The sequence below is a fragment of the Triticum aestivum genome, chromosome 1B, assembly GCF_018294505.1.
Source record: "Triticum aestivum cultivar Chinese Spring chromosome 1B, IWGSC CS RefSeq v2.1, whole genome shotgun sequence".
Taxonomy (NCBI): Eukaryota; Viridiplantae; Streptophyta; class Magnoliopsida; order Poales; family Poaceae; genus Triticum; species Triticum aestivum.
Genome location: NC_057795.1, coordinates 19,238,979 through 19,248,109, shown reverse-complemented (window position 1 = coordinate 19,248,109; position 9,131 = coordinate 19,238,979). Strand labels below are relative to the sequence as shown.

At 44.7% G+C, this 9,131-nt stretch overlaps 1 non-coding gene across 1 annotated transcript; it reads right to left on the bottom strand.

The window, feature by feature from the left end:
• Positions 1–2,389: 2,389 nt before the first annotated feature.
• On the bottom strand, positions 2,390–2,463 carry TRNAV-CAC (transfer RNA valine (anticodon CAC)). Its single transcript has one exon. It is a non-coding gene; the product is annotated as a tRNA-Val (tRNA).
• Between the last annotated feature and the right edge of the window lie 6,668 nt (positions 2,464–9,131).

Here is a 9,131-nt window from a genome sequence, read left to right as displayed (position 1 = left end):
GAGTGCTACTAGCCCCGCCCAAAATAACAGGCTGGCCCATGCGTGAACGTCTACCAAATGAAAAAATGTGATGAAAAAAATAGCGCAGGCGGGGAGTCCAATAGACATGATTTCGCTAATGGCCATAATAACAAGTCAGCTCATTCGCGGGGCGTCTACGAATTGAAAAAATGTGACAGAAAAATAGTGCAAGCAGGGAGTTCGAGCTGTAGAGTTGTATCACTTGCGAGCCAAGCTGGCAGCCGAGGTTTACCAATAGTGAATCACTATGTTTAAAGTATAAATTGAGTGGCAGGGCCACTTTTTTCCTTCAAAATTTCAAGGCAACACTGTGAACAAATTTTCTTACAAAATACGAATAATTTTTTAAAATTGTGAACGAATTTTGAAATTCTAACAAACTTTTAAATGTGATTAATTGGAAAATAAGTGAGAAAGTTTTGAAAAACCTGAACAAACTTTTCAAATTCAAACAATTAGTGAAATTTTCATATATGATGAACAATTTTTAAATATATATTGATAAAAGAAATATACGCTGAAGAATTTTTCAATACACGCTGAAATGTTTTGTGATATAGTCTGAACAATATTTAAATTCACATTGAACTTTTTTACTTACGCTGAACAAATATTTAAATATACATTGACATTTTTATCATATGCTCTGAACAATTTTAAAATACATAATAAACATTTTAGAAAATATGGTGAACATTTTTGTAATATAGGGTGAACATTTGCTTAATATGCTGAATATTTTTGTATATAAACACACAATAAACTTTGTATAATGCATTAACAAGGAAAAAATGAAAAAAAGAAAAGAAAAAAAGAAAATAAATATAAACAGAAAACAGAAAGACAAAAAGATGAAAAGGAAACATGAAAGAAACGAAACAGCCTCACGACCGTGGGAGGGCCCAAACTCAGCCGTCGGTAGCTCAAGCTTCAGCGAAGATGCGTAGGTTTGACACTCGCTTGCCATCATATAGTTTTTTTTTGTCTTGCAATCAAATAGATTTTTTTTTTGAGGAATTGCCATTAGAACGAGTCCCAATGGTCCAAACCATTTAAGGTTGTGGTACGAGCGCTCCACCGGTACGGTAGGTTTTCCTTAATTAGCCTAAAAAACCAACATTGTTAATTCGATTTTTTGGATGTCGTTATTTCTTTTCAGTGGTTTTTATTTTCCCAACAATTACTATTTTGTTCCTTCTTTTGAAATTTTACTCGAGTTTCGGGTTTTTATATATTTTTTAGTTTAGGTCTTCTTTTCCTTTTACTGAATTTTTCTGGGGTTTTATTGTATTTCTGCACAATAATTTAAAATATTTGATAAATAATTTTTATAACATATTGAACATTTTTCTATGCATTATGGTGAACAATTGTTTAATATATGGTGTATGGAAAATATACAATAAACCTGGGAGGAGGTCTGCCTATTCATCTAAAATTTCTTTTAGAAAACCATTGAGCAAATGGTATGGAAACAAATATTAAAAGCAAAGATATTATTAAAATGGATAACCTATAGTAGGAAAAAAAAGGGGGGGAGGGGGGAGTTTGAGGGTGGAATTTAGGAGCTCAATTGTTTGAGAAAAAAAACCTTAACTCAAAGTTTCAAGGAATTCTAGAAACAAACTACATGTTCACATGGATATATACTACAAGTGTATAAAGTTTCATGATGAAATAAGTTAACATGTGAGCTACACGAACATGACAATTTCGTGGATTTTTAACAGTGAAAGCGAGTGTACTGTTCACCATTTTCAAAATCACAAAGTTGTCTTTTATTGGCGTAGTCCGCATGGTAACCTATATCATCGGCAAACTTTAGGCACATATGGTATAATCTATTTGAACATGTGGAATTTTTTTACATAATTTTTTGAAACTTTAGAATGTGACTTTAGATAGAAAATTCAGACAATAGTGACTAATTAGCTTTTTTTTAAGATAAAGTGACTAATTAGCTGGTCTGTTAGTGGATCACCGTGCGAAAAGCTGGCCGCTCTGCTTAAATGATCCACTAGCCGAGAAGTACTTTGCAAGCGCAAAGCGTGCCGACATAGCAAAACCCAGTGGTGAAAGCTACAGCTGATTATCACGTGTCGGCGAAAATAGGAAAATTACTTTTGATCACTCTTGGTTCGGTACTCGTGAGTTTCCCTCACTGAAGCAGTTTAATTTGCTCGTACGCAAGGAACAGGATAGAAATCAGATAATTGGGAAACACAAAAACTCTTAAAACTTAGGTTTTTATCGACCCCGTTCTCACCATGCAAAAAAAAAAAAAAAAGACCCCGTTCTCGTATTTGTCCCTTGCCGGAGATTGAAAAACTAATAATGCTATCCAAAAAAAAATGTCAAAAGAAAAAGATGTCTAAGCCCAGGTTCGAACTGGGGACCTTTAGTGTGTGATACTAACGTGATAACCAACTACACCACCCAGACAGTTTGCTAATCGAAGCCAAGCACGACTTTATCTCAAATGAGCTTATGCGTCTGTTACATTCTTAGATGGAAAAATTGCACACCAAGAATTCAGAAATCGAGATGTTCAATTTATCTTTTTACATACTATAATACGTGTCTCATTCATAATTTCACAACTTATAAACAAAGGGGGAAGGGAGACGATCGGTGCACAGCACGGACAGCGCATTAAGCACTAGAATACATGCCATACTTGTGACGGTCATATATATACTCCTACTTGTATAATACTCCTACTTGCATACGTACATGTACCGGTCACAAATTGTAGGGGCCAGCAGGTCCATGTTCACATCGTATTCTACCAGGCAAACAGAAGACCCCGAACAATGGCAGTTACAAGACACATGCAATTTATTTGACAACTCGGTACGTATCGTACGTACGTACTTCCTCTGTAAAAAAATATATAAGTGTTTAGATCATCAAAGTAGTGGTCTAAACGTTCTTATATTTGTTTACGGAGGGAGTACATACTAATAATTCACCAGCCACAAGCTGTCTATCCGTTTTCTTCCGGCGACGAATTTGTGAGGTGTACACGGACGCACCCGTGTCTCTTTGCACGGGGCCAGGTCAAAACATATGCACACCATATCTTTGGTGATCCATGAATCGTGCCTCATGCATGAATGCTCCTCGTCCCACTTGGAAAAAATGCATGAATGTTGCCGATACATGTATGTGAAACCTTGCTTTATCGATCTTGATCGGTCGCGACGCGATCCACTTGAAAACAAACACATGCTTGCATATATCCTACCGGCCGGTCACATGCACAAAGTTTGATAACGGAAATACACACCGAGAAATGAGAAAAGTACGAGACGATCCATGTACGGACTGCGCATGGGGACAGGTAACCACTTAGTATCTGTCGTACTCGTGACGGCCATCTACACGTATAATACTCCCACTTGCACATACGTACTATGCACATGTACAACACATGATAATAAAGTTTGGCAAACATTGATCGTTGCGGGGCGAGCTGCAGGTCCATGTTCACATTGTATTTTCTCAGCCAAGCAGAACAATACTAGAGGACATACGCCATTGACTTGACAATTTGGTTACCGCCCACAAACTGTATTGACCAGATATATACAATATATGTAATAAATGTTATAAAAAGAAATGGAAAAAAATAATTTCGGTGCATGAATCGTGCCTCGTCCACGAATGGTGATACTAGACGTTTTCCCGGCTAGCTAGTAAAAAAGTAGGCGATCGGTGTACGGGTATCGCCGTAACCACTAATATTGTCGCACCTACGTATACGCATGTACCGGCCATATTATAAACAAAACACACGAAGAAGAAACGGAGGCGTTGTACGGACGGCGATCGTGACTCCACGATGTGAGGAGCCGTCCCACACTCTATCGTTTTCCTACCCTAGCCGCCGCCGTCACCAGGTGACTAGGGCGAGGCGACTCTTTTCCTTCGATCTCCACCGGCCGGTGCGCTGGCCCTCTCTCCCTTCGGCCGCTGCTCCAGCGGCAGGAGGGAGGGGGGCCCCGTTCCTCTGTTCTGTAGTTAGGTTTTGGATTTGTAGATCGTGGTGCGTCGTTGGGGTGGTGGGAGCGGCGTCCGGACGAATAAATCTGCCTCAACCCCACTCCCACACCGGCGGTGTTTTTCATGGCGGTGTCTCGGAGTTGGCGGCATCGTGTGTCTGTCGATCCCTCAGATCGACAGCGTTAGGGTTCATGGATGGTGTTGGCGAGGCGGCGGCGGCGACTCCATCAGATGTTTCTCTCTTTCTGCTCTGTCCCCGTTGCTATGGCGTTGTCTCCGACGTCATGGTGGAGCAGGGAGGTTTTGTCGTTCAGGAGTATGCGCAGGCGGTTGTCTACGCAAGTGACATCTGGAAGATGGAGTATCTTGTGTTGGGTCCGTGGTCGAAAGCGGGCAGTTCTGGTTTCCTTCTCCGACGTCGTCGTCATGCGAGGGTGTCAGTTCTGAAGTTCGATGGCGTGTCCGGGGACATGTTGCCCCGGTCTGATTCTTTCAACGGCTATGGTTTTGCTTTTGGCAAACTACTTTGGAGGTCCGTAAAGCTGCTGATCAGCGATGGAGCCGCGTCGAGCTTGGGCGAAGAGGTGATCTGTCTTCTTACCCTTTGGTCACCGCTTCGGTGGTGTCGAAGGAAAGGGACATGCGATGGTATTTTGCATAGAATTTTCCTATTTTTTCAGTCATGTATGGTCGGTGCTTACGTGCCTTATAACTTGATCTTTATTCTATATAAATGAGACACGTATTACCATGCAAAAAAAAAACGGACGGCGATCTGGCGTGGCAATCACGGGCAGACGAAATTGACCGTTTGGATTTGAATATTCGCTTTTATATACGTCGAACCACTCTCGATGCTGTACCATCAAATGTACTGTATAATCGGAGTAGAAAATATACTGGCACACGAGCAACTAGACATAATTTTTATTCGCACTTGTTTTATACTGATATATGTTGTGGCGATCAGTTTTGTTTAATCTTTTATCCCGCTGATGATAAGCTCGATTGGCGACTGGTCCATGCCCCTCCGGGCTCCACACAGCCAGGCGAATTCGTGCTATCATGCACGCAGCAAGAACATGTTTTCAGTCATCACAAATGCGACGTAACAAAAAATGACACCCAAAAGTAACATGTGATTGGATGGTTAGAAAGACCCATTGATGGCGAGGTGCCTACGGTAACTTCATAAATTTCAAGATGATATGCCGTCAGTGACCGGTCACGAAAGACTGATTCAGACGGGCCAAACCCTAGCCACTTCACTCCACTCCCTCCGTCACCCAAGCTCTCATCCGGAGATCTCCGGCCTTTTTCGGCTTGGCGCACGGCGGATCCGACGACGACCATTATAGATCTGTTGACTGGGGTGTCGACCCGCGCTGTTTGGAGGAGGAAATGGTCGTCCGCATTGCACTCCGCTGCTCTTGGGAGGACAGGGCCCGATCGACGGCGGGATTTTCCCGGCGCGAGTCCATTGCGTCGGCGCATCGGACACTCAGATCCTCTGGCGCTGGATCATCGTGGTCCTCTCGGGAGCCTTCCAATCTCCCTTTCCCCATCATCGGTCCGCCAGAGTACGAGTCCTACCGGGGTGAGTATGCCCGCCGTGGGAAGAAGAGGATGTGGGCGGCTGAGGTCCGCCTTGCTGCCGACATTGCGGCAGCGGAGGCGGCTGATGCGATGGCAGGGACGGTCACAGAGGAGGAAGTCATCCGCGTCCGCATTGTAAAGAAGCGGCAGCGAAGGAACACGCGCGCCCCTCATCCGAGAGCAGAATCGGCGGGCCGTGCCATGGCCGGACTGCCCTCCAAGGAGGAGAAGGAGGACAACGATGGGTCAAACAGCTCCGACGATGAGCAGATCTGACTCGATTCGTACTGCCTCTTTGATCGGTACTTTCGCGAGAAGGATGACAAGGGCACCAAGAAGGACAAAGGGAGACGTGGATTGATCTTCTTCATAGCTAGCATGTACGTAGGTTAAACATGCCAATTCTTGATAGTCCGATGTCATGTCCTGACGTCGTAGTCGGACGATATGTGTAATGCATTGTTCATGTAGTTGCATGGGTTTGTACGGATTTGAGATATGTTAATTAAGATGTTCGATTATGAGAAGGGAAATTTAGGACGTGACCAATCAGTGTTCACGGATGCGCCCGGACGCATCCACTGACCGGATTTGTCAAGTCTGGCTATAGTGTTATAGATGATCTAATCAAGTTGACGAAAAACATCCACCAAAAAAATGGAGGCCCTTTTTTCATGAAAAAAGAAGAAACGTAGGCGTTGTACGTTACACACACGGTGGCGTGGCGTGGCTATCATGCGGCAGCCGAAATAGACCTGTTTTTTAACACTCTCTCCGTTCCGTAATGTAAAACGTTTTTTAACACTACGCCATCAGTATTAAAAAATGTCTTACATTATAAAACAGGGATTATTTTCATAGTGCAAAGTTGTTGGGGAACGTAACAGAAATTCAAAATTTTCCTACGCGTCACCAAGATCTATCTATGGAGAAACCAATTACGAGTAGAAGGAGAGTGCATCTACATACCCTTGTAGATCGCTAAGCGGAAGCGTTCAAGTGAACGGGGTTGATGGAGTCGTACTCGTCGTGATTCAGATCACCAATGATCCTAGTGCCGAACGGACGGCACCTCCGCGTTCAACACACGTACAGCTCGACGATGTCTCCCACGCCTTGATCCAGCAAGGAGAGAGGGAGAGGTTGAGGAAGACTCCATCCAGCAGCAGCACAACGGCGTGATGGTGATGGAGGAGCGTGGCAATCCTGCAGGGCTTCGCCAAGCACCTACGGGAGAGGAGGAGGTGTCACGGGAGGGAGGGAGGCGCCAAGGGCTCAGGTATGGATGCCCTCCCACCCCTCCACTATATATAGGGGCAAGGGAGAGGGGGGAGGCGCAGCCTTGCCCCTTACTCCAAGAAAGGGGTGCGGCCAAGAGGGGGGGGGGGAGTCCATCCTCCCCAAGGCACCTCGGAGGTGCCTTCCCCCTTGAGGACTCTTCCCTCTAGGGTTCCCTAGGCGCATGGGCCTCTTGGGGTTGGTGCCCTTGGCCCATGTAAGCCAAGGCGCACCCCCCTACAGCCCATGTGGCCCCCCGGGGCAGGTGGCCCCACCCGGTGGGCCCCCAGGACCCTTCCGGTGGTCCCGATACAATACCGATGACCCCGAAACTTGTCCCGATGGCCGAAACAGGACTTCCTATATATAAATCTTTACCTCCGGACCATTCCGGAACTCCTCGTGACGTCCGGGATCTCATCCGGGACTCCGAACAACATTCGGTAACCACATACAAGCTTCCTTTATAACCCTAGCGTCATCGAACCTTAAGTGTGTAGACCCTACGGGTTCGGGAGACATGCAGACATGACCGAGACGTTCTCCGGTCAATAACCAACAGTGGGATCTGGATACCCATGATGGCTCCCACATGTTCCACGATGATCTCATCGGATGAACCACGATGTCAAGGACTTAATCAATCCCGTATTCAATTCCCTTTGTCTATCGGTATGTTACTTGCCCGAGACTCGATCGTCGGTATCCAATACCTTGTTCAATCTCGTTACCGGCAAGTCACTTTACTCGTTCCGTAACACATCATCCCGTGATCAACTCCTTGGTCACATTGCGCATATGATGATGTCCTACCGAGTGGGCCCAGAGATACCTCTCCGTTTACACGGAGTGACAAATCCCAGTCTCGATCCGCATAAAACAATAGATACTTTCGGAGATACCTGTAGTGCACCTTTATAGTCACCCAATTACGTTGTGACGTTTGATACACCCAAAGCACTCCTACGGTATCCAGGAGTTACACGCTCTCATGGTCAAAGGAAGAGATACTTGACATTGGCAAAACTCTAGCAAATGAACTACACGATCTTTTGTGCTAGTCTTAGGATTGGGTCTTGTCCATCACATCATTCTCCTAATGATGTGATCCCGTTATCAACGACATCCAATGTCCATAGCCAGGAAACCATGACTATCTGTTGATCACAACGAGCTAGTCAACTAGAGGCTCACTAGGGACATATTGTGGTCTATGTATTCACACATGTATTACTATTTCCGGATAATACAGTTATAGCATGAATAAAAGACAATTATCATGAACAAGGAAATATAATAATAATACTTTTATTATTTCCTCTAGGGCATATTTCCAACAAAAGTGTCGCAGGAAATAGAAAGTAGTATCCTACGGTATGTATTGCATTTATTAGTTGTAGGCTCAACTAAAAGCACTACTGCGTGGTGACAACCTAAGACTAGCCACAGTGAGAGTAACTTTAGTAGTAACATCGAGTCCAACTCAGCAAATTTGCTTATGTGGCAATGAGTTAATGAGGAGAGATGTAATACAAGTAACTTAGCTAATTACTGTAACACTACATCTCCCAATGCATTATGAGGGGGTGTTTGGTTCAGAAGTCCTAGGACTTTTTCTAGTCCCAGGGACTAATAAAAAAAAACTCTCTACTAGAGTCTTTTTCTAGTCCATGCATAAAAAGTCCCTTCCGTTTGGTTCATAGGAACTTTTTAGGGACCTTTTCTAGTCTCTGAGACTAAAAAATCTCTGAACCAAACACCCCCTGAGTCTATAACCTAATAAATGAATCTTTGTATGTTACCATACTTATGTTACTACCCATAGCCTAGAAACGTGTGTATGTTACTCTCCATAGTGGTTAGTCTAATACGTGACTTTAAACATCTCTCTGCCCAAGTAGCTGCCACATAAGCAGATGGGCGTCTTAATATAATAATATAGAAATGTATCGGGGTAATATAATACTGTGGCGATAGGCTTGGGTTAATTTCTTTAGTCCCGCCGATAAGCTCGATTGGTCAGTGCTGGTGCCCCTCTCGACTCCACACACACACACACAGAGGGCGAAAAATAAGGGCACACGAGGCCACGTCACGTGGGGCCCCCATGACCCACACGCGGGCCCGCGCGCCATCGTGTCGACGCGCCGCGAGCAGAGACGGCCGGCGAGGCCAACCCGAACCACCACTCCGCGCGAGCCGCCCCTCCCTTTCTCTCGCCTTTTCGGCCC